This window comes from Pezoporus wallicus, unplaced genomic scaffold (genome assembly GCF_028554395.1).
Source record: "Pezoporus wallicus isolate ANWC-B61680 ecotype Strahan unplaced genomic scaffold, APGP_CSIRO_Pwel_v1 contig_8218, whole genome shotgun sequence".
Taxonomy (NCBI): domain Eukaryota; kingdom Metazoa; phylum Chordata; class Aves; order Psittaciformes; family Psittacidae; genus Pezoporus; species Pezoporus wallicus.
Genome location: NW_026636063.1, coordinates 1,686,030 through 1,696,477, shown reverse-complemented (window position 1 = coordinate 1,696,477; position 10,448 = coordinate 1,686,030). Strand labels below are relative to the sequence as shown.

At 39.9% G+C, this 10,448-nt stretch overlaps 1 long non-coding RNA gene across 2 annotated transcripts; it reads right to left on the bottom strand.

Moving 5' to 3' along the window:
• Positions 1-4,729: 4,729 nt before the first annotated feature.
• On the bottom strand, positions 4,730-10,117 carry LOC130593662 (uncharacterized). Of its 2 annotated transcripts, none has more exons than XR_008970851.1 (3): positions 9,632-10,117; positions 6,454-6,547; positions 4,730-4,863 (listed from the first exon to the last, which is right to left on the bottom strand). It is a non-coding gene; the product is annotated as an uncharacterized LOC130593662 (long non-coding RNA). The 2 variants fall into 2 exon arrangements; XR_008970852.1 differs by lacking the exon at positions 9,632-10,117 and adding an exon at positions 6,674-6,889.
• Positions 10,118-10,448: the final 331 nt, after the last annotated feature.

The following is a 10,448-nucleotide window of genomic DNA, read 5'->3' as shown; positions in this document are numbered from 1 at the left end:
ATATTTGAGAAATCATGGCAGTCAGGTGAAGTTCCCAACGACTGGAAAAAGGGAAATATAACCCCCATTTTCAAGAAGGGGAAAATGGATGACCCGGGGAATTACAGAGCAGTCAGTCTCACCTCTGTGCCTGGCAAAATCTTGGAGCAGATTCTCCTGGAAGGCGTGCTAAGGCACATGAAAAGCAACAAGGTGCTTGGTGATAGCCAACATGGCCTCACTAAGGGGAAATCCTGCCTGACCAATTTGGTGGCCTTCTATGATGGGGCTACAGAACTGATGGACAGGGGTAGAGCAGTTGATGTCATCTACCTGGACTTGTGCAAAGCATTCGACACTGTCCCATGTGACATCCTTGTCTCTAAATTGGAGAGACATCAATTTGATGGATGGACCTCTCAGTGGATAAAGAACTGGGTGGATGGCCGCACGCAAGCAGTTGTGGTCAATGGCTCAGTGTCCAACTGGAGACCAGTAACAAGTGGTGTCCCTCAGGGATCGGTGTTGGGACCTGTCTTGTTTAACATCTTCGTTGCTGACATGGACAGTGGGATTGAGTGTGCCCTCAGCAAGTTTGCCAATGACACCAAGCTGTGTGGTTCGGTTGATATGCTGGAGGGAAGGAATGCCATCCAGAGGGACCTTGACACACTTGTGTGGTGGGCTGATGCCAACCTCATGAGGTTTAACCATACCAAGTGCAAGGTCCTACACCTGGGCTGGAGCAATCCCAGGCACAGCTACAGGTTGGGCAGAGAAGAGATTCAGAGCAGCCCTGTGGAGAAGGACATGGGGGTGCTGGTCAATGAGAAAATGCACATGAGCCGGCTTAAGTGTGAGCTCACAGCCCAGAAAGCCAACTGTATCCTGGGCTGCATCAAAAGGAGCGTGACCAGCAGGTCGAAGGAGGTGATCCTGCCCCTCTACTCTGCTCTTGTGAGACCTCACCTGGAGTATTGTGTGCAGTTCTGGTGTCCTCAACATGAAAAGGACATGGAACTGTTGGAACAAGTCCAGAGAAGGGCCACGAGGATGATCAGGGGACTGGAGCATCTCCTGTCTGAAGACAGGCTGAGGAAGTTGGGGCTGTTCAGCCTGGAGAAGAGAAGGCTGCATGGAGACCTCATAGCAGCCTTCCAGTATCTGAAGGGGGCCTATAGGGATGCTGGGGAGGGACTCTTCATTACGGACTGTAGTGATAGGACAAGGGGTAATGGGTTAAAACTTAAACAGGGGAAGTTTAGGTTGGATGTAAGAAGGAAGTTCTTTCCTGTTAGGGTGGTGAGGCACTGGAATGGGTTGCCCAGGGAGGTTGTGAATGCTCCATCCCTGGCAGTGTTCAAGGCCAGGTTGGACGAAGCCTTGGGTGATATGATTTAGTGTGAGGTGTCCCTGTGCACGGCAGGGGGGTTGGAACTAGATGATCTTAAGGTCCTTTCCAACCCTAATGATTCTATGATTCTATGATTCTACGATTCTATGATCTGTGTATAATTATAACACTAAACAAAGCGAAGCTCCTATCTGTTAAAGCTGTCCTGCAAAGCCTGCCATTGCAATACAGTTGTGTTACTCAGCTTCTGGTCTGTATTATCCAAAGAACTCCCAGAAAACACTGTGTCCTTAGAGAACAAAACACATGTAGAGTTTCCTTTCCTGCCTACCTAACAGGAAACTGGCTTTTTGTCTTACTCTTTGGGAGTGTAGAAGTTCTTCTAGTGTTCATTTGTAGGGGGAATCAGAGTGCTCTATCACTTTTTGAAGTTTTTATCCACCCTTTCCTGAGTTGCTGGAGGGTAGCAAAGCTGATTCTGAAGTGCTTGATGTGTTACACCAGTGCTCCCAATGGCACTGGGAAGTCTTTGAGGGTTGATTATATTGTAATGTCATACTCAGTGTTAAACAAATTGTGAGGTTTGGAGTCAGAGGAGTGTCCTGGTCGAGGATGAGATCTGTATATCTATCAAATGTTTATTTGCATCCTGTGATGACATCCATTATGTATCGATCCTATAAAGACTTTGGTGAAATTTGTTGAAGTAGGGATTTCACTGGGATGGGCCAGTAAGATTCATGTTTTTTCAGACAATTTTCACACTTCTGCAACTGCAGTGGGAATAATTTGGAAACACTGACAGTGTTGAAGGACATGGAAGTTCTTTATTATGCTGCTATTTTTCTAACCTGAGGCTCTTGAGCATCACTACATTGCTAGAAACAGAAAGAACAGACTAGAGAGAATATGTGTATATTCCTATATACAGCGGTGGTAGAAGCATCTTAAATACCTTGAGGGTGGGTATAATTCTGGGCCTGAGAGCTGATGAGTGAGGTTTCTTTTCAGAGATACGGATTATTTTCCTTGTTAAAAAAAAATCTGAACAGTACTGCAAATATATATTTGAGCAAAATGGTGTATGAAATGTGGAAAAGAATTGTGAGAAACCTCTTCCAGTGATTACTTCTAGATATCAGCCTACCATGCATTGTCCAGGTGGTATGCGATTTGAGAGACTAAAGGTAGTTCTACAACTCTTTGTGACTAGTAAACATGTTAAATGACTGTAAGTGATATTCTGCCCACTCCCCTCCCAAGACTCAATCAAATACAAGTGCTCTCCTGCTGATGGGAGCAGCAGTTAGACAGGCAAATTTGGAAGTCACCAAGTCTGAGTTTAGGAAGATTAATTTATTACTTCTCTTTTTACAATAACAATTAGTAGACGTGGACATAAATGCTGAAAAAAAGTTTTGCAAAATAAAAAATACCTTTTTTTTTTTTTTCTCTTGGGGAGAAGGAAGAAAAAAAAAGTAGTATTTTTCAGTGGATTTTTTCCAACCCAGTCAGTTTTATTAGTAATGTTTCATGTTCAATACATTTGTGAATACTCTCGTAAACACAATTGAGCTGGTGATGTTAATTCTCTTTGTGTTACTTGTGAGAGAAATGAAGTGAGGGAATAAGAATATTTGAGAATGAAATAACATCTTTTATTCAATTATCTTTTGAGAATTAGGACACAGGTAACAATGGCCATATTCAATTACTAGTTTCATAAATTTGGGACTAGTCCATATTGATTAGAAATTTGAACTGCCTGCTTGACTTCTTCACAATTGCATTATTGACATTAACTAGAATTTACTTGTTCTTGTCAGGCCTTGGAAAAGCTACTGTAATGAAGGGGATATAGCTGGAGATAACAGTGAAAAGTTATAATACTTTGAAGTCTGTTCAGCAGGGTTTTGTTCTTTTCTTGGTGTGGGCTGGTGGGAGCTAGTGTGTATTTGGGGTTTTTATTTTGTTTAATGCAATCTAGTTGTGCCATGCTATTAAGATGGTGCATCTTTAAGTTTTCATATGAAAGTATGAGCTTTAGTATGACAGAATATCAAAGTGAAAATTAATGTCCGCCACTTGTATATTGCCTAGACGTTACTTTAGAGAGAAAACAACAGGAGCGAGACGAAGCCATACATATGTTAAATTCACATCAGTAATAAAGATTAAGTAGAAGTTAATAGCATCCCAGTCATGCTTGTGGAGGTAATCTTCTTTCTGAAAATTCAAAATTAGATTTGGAGGATCGAAGCAAACAGGGGGTGAGACTTTGGCGTAATATTTTAATCAAATTGTCATGAATGAGTGGATACAATTAAGAATTCTGTCAGTCACAGTGCTGAGCCCCTTTTGTTAGTCAGCTGTTGTGAGGGATGCACTAGGGCATCGTGGGTAGAGATTAAACTTGACCTTTCCCAGGATCTTCATTTTTGACCCTCTGGCTAGGCTTTGCTTGTCAGATGGCTATTTTCTAATTATTTATTTATTTTTCTGTTTGAAAGAGAGGGTAGCAGGGGTTGGGGACAGACAAAGATGTTCTCTCTGTGTTCTTTTTTCTTTTGCTAACTACAGCAGACAAGGCTCAATAACGGCTCCCTGTCAGCTGCAAAGTGCCCATCTAAGCCTCTTTCCTTCATTACTTCTCTGATGTGTACTGTATGTCATTCCTTGGACAAATTTACAGCTGAAGAATCTGTGCCAAAGGCAATACAACTTAAAGTGCAGGGAAATGTTTTCTCTTCAATAAATTGTGCTCTAACATTGCTACAGCAGGGTTGCTTTGCTTTTCAAGTCCTTTAGATAAGTTGGGCTTCTTTCTAGAAATTTTAACTGTATTTTTCAGAGGGGCTTCTAAGAGTGTTTTGGATCAATCTTCTGTGAGAAATTTTGTTCTTTGCATGGTCCTCTTGAGATTATGACAATTTTAACACTGAGATTAAAAGTAAGATACTTTTTTCAAGTTAAAGACAGTGATACATATTTTAATTGCTACTCATGTAAAAATGTTCTCAGCATAAAACTTTGTGCACTGAATCATGACAGAAGTATCATGAGAGTTTTTGTGAATTCATATTCTGTAAGACCAGACTATTAGGTGTTTGCTAGTGGCCTGTTATAAAAATTTGTATTATAGAATGCTTTGTGGCTCCAACTGAGATCAGACTCTGTTGCATTAGTCATTTTCTGCATACCACCTGAGACATTTCTCTCTTCTCTGCTTTGGGATCCATGCAAATGTAAATCCTTAGCTATGGAACTATCAACCCCAAAACTTGTCTGAGAAAAGACTATTAAAACAAACAAACAAACAAACAGACAAACAAAACCTCCAACTTCAAATTAATAAAAAAATGTCTCAATTCATACTGATGAATACTATTGTTGCTGAAAACCTCTGTTGAAAAGTGACTTATAAAAGATAAAATAAGTGATTTAAAAGGCTGAAATTATGTCTCTTCCCAGTGGCTTTATCAGTGTCCAAGCATTGAAATAGTCTTAGTCTGCATCTGTTTTTGGAAAAACTGGGGGAAAAGAAAATAATCGTGTTATTTCAACACAATAAATAGTTCTCCAAGGCATTAATGTACATAAACACAACTACAGGAAACACAATTATTAGAACCAGGGCTCACCACTCATTTATAAATGAAGATAAATCAGTTGCATGCAATAAACCGAGATTAACTTGATGCCTGAAGCATGCTCTATATTAGAGGTTTCCACATGCTCACACATCGGTGGATAGTCCTTTTTCTTTTATTTTCTCCTTTTTTAAAAATATAAAAAATAATTTATTCTTTTAAATTGATCCCAGACGATTCTACTTTTTTCTATTTTTCTTTTCCTTCTCTGCCATTTTATACAAAGTGTTTGGTAAATAGAAAAGTGCTTTGGACGTTGTGTGACAGTATGTAATCTACATTCCCACTGTTTGTTTTAGCTTTTGTTGCGGAAAGAATAGTTGGCAACTTGTGCTAGTACACCAGTTTCTTTGCACTCCTCTATACTGTAGGACCTAATTATATTTTAACGCTGCATTTGCTCCATTTGCCTGAAATGATTATTTTAAATAAACTGACAGACCTATTGTGTTGTGACATCACAGTAACTCTCTTTTGGGGATTTTGTTGTTTTTTTTTTTTGTTTGTGGCTTTAGAAAAAAAAAAGTAAGAGAAAACAAACCCTTCTGTAAATTCAGCAATGGCACAAGAAATTACATTAACAACATTTAAGCAAAGTGTTGAAAACATACCGAAATAAATGCTAGTGCACTTCAGGGCTTGATAGGAATATGCATCAAAATGCTTGGCATTTAACTTTTTTTTTCTTCGGGAATTTAGCCAGTGAAATATAGCTGCCAGTGTCTCAGGCCTGCGTGTGTTCTTCTGCAATATGCTCTCGATCAATCAGATTTGCATAACTAAACTGTCGGCAAGCCCGCTCGGATGCCCAGGTGCAGGGCCATTTGCATATAGAACAGTGAGGAGGTCCCAAGAGTCACTTCAGACTCCAGTGACTGCTGAGCCCGCAGTCCACACCGCACTGGAAATGAAATTGGAATGACAAAAAAATGGTTGTGCTAGTCTGCAAGAGTGAAATATGCACTTATGTTTCAAAGGTTATGTAGAGATCACAAGACAGCATTCAGGCATGAGAATGTGTACAAGCCTACAGGAAAGCAAATGCTTGTTGTGTGTATTTTGTTTCCCTTCCACCAACCACATTTATACATATTTATTTATATATATGTTTATATATATATACTAATATGAAAAATATTTTTTTCCTTTAAATTTGTCAATTTCACATGTTCTTCAATCCTTAGGTATGGAGGAAGGCAAGGAGTGTATTTTCACTATATAGCACTTTCCAGTTAAATCTCCTGGGGGAAATAAATAAATAAGACACCTTTCCTTTGAGTTTATATCTCTCTGGAATGTGCATCTACTTTTTCAGCATGTTTGCCTAGTCCTGCTTCCTGGACTATTTATTACTCAATTAGAAGAGCTAAATGGTGAATTATTACCACAAACTATCAATATCGATGGAAATAGAGTAAGAAAAAATGGATTACAATACTGATTACTAAAAGCTCTTTATCTGAGGCTTACCACAGGTATGGTTATCCCCATTTTACAAGCAGGAAACTGAAATGCATAGTGCTGAAGTGATTTTCCTGTAGGAAAGCAGTATTCCATTGGCACTCTGGAAGAAACAGAATGATTTAATGGCATTGTGAAAGATCTGGTACAGCCATTAAGAAAGCTGACCTCCTCTTCCCTTACGACATTTGCCAAGCACTGAAAGCAAAGGATACTCTTCTTATCTCACTTGATTAGGCTGTAGTGTAGCTGTTTTCCCAAGGCAATTTTTGGGGTACTGTATGTGGAGTGAGGGGCTGGAGCCAACTGTACATCCTCCTCACAGCAGTGTACATCTCAGACCTGGCAAGGAAAGAATACTGCAGATTTGGCCCCACTGAAATGCTCTAGTTTGGTGGGTGAGGGCAGAAGACAAGGTGTCCCTCCTGGTTTGAATGTCAGTTGTTGTCAAGTTGGCATCCTGAGCTGTTTCCATGACAACAGCTTTTTGTGCTGGGGGACGAGTTCATGCACCTGTGATCTCAATGAAAAGGACAATAAGAGAATGTACATTATTTAAAGCTTTTATCTTCCAGTACATGTTTGAGTATAACCTTGAAATTGGGTGAATAAAGGGCAAAGTATATTTCTATGCATAGAAGTGGAGTAAACTAAATTGGTTAGGAAGAGGTGTGAGGAAAATTGGGGGCATTTTACAGCAGGGACACTTCTCAAACTTTTCATGAATGGGTCAGGCTGTCTCGTCAACTTTCCATTCTGTATATCTTGGGAGTGAAAGGAGTCCATCATTCTTGTGAGACTGAAAAGAAGGGGGGAGGAAGAGGCAAACGGTTCAGCAACTGTCTTTCAGTTGGTATTTTCCTAAAAGACACTTTAATTAAGTTTGCTACTGTGGTTGTGCTTTGGATGCCCACCATAGCTCCTGTTATTTGAGGCCTTGGTTGACTCAAACATATTTGTTGACTCAAACAACTTCCAGTTGGAGTGATTATGCATCATTCTGAACCTTGATTTGCTAAGAATACCTAAATACTTCTGAAGCTTCATTTAAAGCTTAAGTTAGATGGCACCTACTGGAAATAAATATAAATTGTGTTCTAGAAGAAATAAGCTGGTTAGTCCTTACATTTTCCAAAATCAAATGAAAATTCTTTAAGAAAAAAATTAGAAGCAGTCTTTTTTTTTTTTCAGTTTCTTATTCTGTCATTGTTCTTGGTGGTGTCAGTTTGCTAACATCAAAGCAGGATTGGGATGGCTATAATTTTCTTCCTTTCAGAAACAGTAGAAAACATTGTTCAAGTATTTTGTCTTAGGAGGAAAGCAGTCTATAGGTGGCTCAACATGAATAAAAAAGTAACCAGAAAGACATTTCTGTAAAAGAATACTTAAATAGTGGAATCAAATAAACTAACCCAAAATATGCAAAAAAAAAAAAACCAAAACCTCAGCTGACTCAAATGCAAACACAAACTATATTATTACCATTCATAAAATATCTTTATATTTTTGTACATGGGTATGATCTGTATAGGTAAATACACACATGGACATTTTTACTTCAAACGCTTACATTCTTTTGGCTGGGAGGGTCATCTCCTGCACTGAGTATTGAAAAAATAGTCCATAGACCATCCCAATAAAGCAGGAGGTGCAATAAGAACAATTGAACAAATTTATCTTTGTCTATAAGTCATAAACGTCAGTGATTATTTGGATTAGAACTTTCACAGCTTGTATACGTGAAGTATTTATTTAAAATCAGAGCATTTGGAGTGGCTTTCAGATTTCTGCTGTGTATAGACATAAAAGGAGCTTCACCAAGGGAGAAGAAATAAAACATCACAAAATGAGAACAATCGTTAGGCAAGCAGATAGTCAGAGAAATGGCTACAATTGTTAGAGAAGACCATAAAGTTTAGGTGGTAGAAGCAGAGATGACTGAAGCCCAGGTTTATCTTTCCTTCTTTGTGCTCTTGAAAGACAAGTGATCCTTAGCCCTCTGTCTCAATGGATAACAGATATTTCCTGCAATTAATTCTCCTGCACAGTCCACCTCCTGCCCAGTATAGAACTGCTAGAATACATGGGAGGTTAAGAGCAGGTTTATGAGGCTGACATGAAAAAAAATATACCTATACAGATGCATACAGCATTACATCAATCCCCTGTTGCCATGGCTTCAAGGTGCGTCCTAGCAGGCAAACCAACCTCTGCCACGTTAAAGCAGGACAAGTTAAAGTCAATGTCTCCTCAGTATTTTCACCAGCGCAGTGATGATTCTAGGCTTGATAATTACATGTTTAGACCTCTTCTTCTCTCCTTTCTTGACGTGCAAGAGGAGACACTGCCTCCCTCCCACCCACCTCAGTGTAGGTCAGCTGCTATGCTTTGTGCCACTGGGCTCAGAGATAGCTGAGCAGGGAAAGCAGTGTGCCATCACTGTTACTGGAGATGTATGAGGGAGAGAGAGATCACTGTCACAATATAATCTGCTATTTTCAATTAAATTAGTAGTCGGAACTTCATTTTCAACTTAATCATTGCAGGCAGACACTGCAGAGATGGGGGGGGGGGAGGGGAAGGAAAACAAATAAAAAAGGCCCATTGGTAGCTGTGGCCATATTTAATTAGTCTTTTGGCTCAGTTTATTTCAGTATTTCATATATACCAAAGTTTAGATTTAAAAAAATGATGAATGTATGTAGTGTCATTAAAAGTACTGGTTGCAGAGGAACTGGTTTCCTCAAGTTCTTTCACTAAAATTGTGGTGTAGCCTGCAAAACTAGTCAGCTTCTCCATATCCCCAGTTTCTTCCTGTGTTAAGTAAATAAACATTTATTATTGTTTCAGCTGAGGGAAACAGTAGATTTTGTCATTTGGATAATGCTAGCTATGGCTAAACTGAATGAAATTTTGCACAAAAGAAGGAAAGAATCCATCTGGTTCATACAAGCCACTAATTGTATTTGCCTACCTTTGGGTAAGCCAAATTTTGAAAGAAAGGAAAAGTGGGAAACATTTAGTCCTTGGCTGGACTCTTCTGTGACCAGGAGTAATGTGGTACAGCTTTAATGGGCATAAACAGTGCTTTCCTTACCTGGATATGTTGAGTTTTCTTTTAAACCTATTTAGGTTCAGCATGTAATAGGAAAACCCCATAAAATGGGTCAAGTTCCTGTTCTCTTACCTCAGTTATCTGCTATTGACAGGCTGTAATCAGAACACAGAGCCTGGAGCAGAAGCTCCTTAGTTAAAATGGCAGATAGGTGCCACAGCAGCCAGGAAGCACAGGAAGAAGAGGCTGTTGCATGGTTGGGCTTGCAGCGGTAGTGGGCTGTGTGGTGGGTGTTGTGTGTGTACTCAGTGACAACAGTGGTACAAAGGGTTGGCCCAGGCCTGAGTCACTGCTGCTGCATTCCTGCTTCTGCCTCAGCCATGGGAGGGGATGAATTATCCGCCAGCCTCTTTGGTGCTTCCCCTCAGCTGCCCTGCCGTGCCCTGTTGAGGAAGGGAAGGGACCTCTGCCCTGCAGGCCTTGTTCCTCACCATGGTAGTGAGGGACTAGAGGTGCTAGCACTACTAATAAAGTTAAAACTTTCCTCTAGGTGTCTTCTAAGGAGTTGAATAACCTGTTCTGGCCTCCTCTCATGACTGTGACTGGGAGGAAACTCCTGCCGCAGTTTAAAGGTCATCCTCCTTATTCCTGTTTTCTTATAACAATGATACTTTAAACTCCCACAAATCTATTATCATACTTTTCTCTGTTATCATACTTTTAAAGGGGATTAATAGAAGTATGCTATTACTTTGAGGAAAACTTCAAAGGTAGGTGACAGTTCCTTACAGGAAGTCAGGGTTTTTTGTGCTTGCTGGTTTTGAGCTAGCAGCTTGTGTTCGAGAACTGCTGGTGGCACAGTGAGAAGGAGAGATGGAGAGTCTTACACCCCTGGGATCCTGTTATTGTCTTCTATCACAATGCTATTACATTTCTGGGACATTTTGGC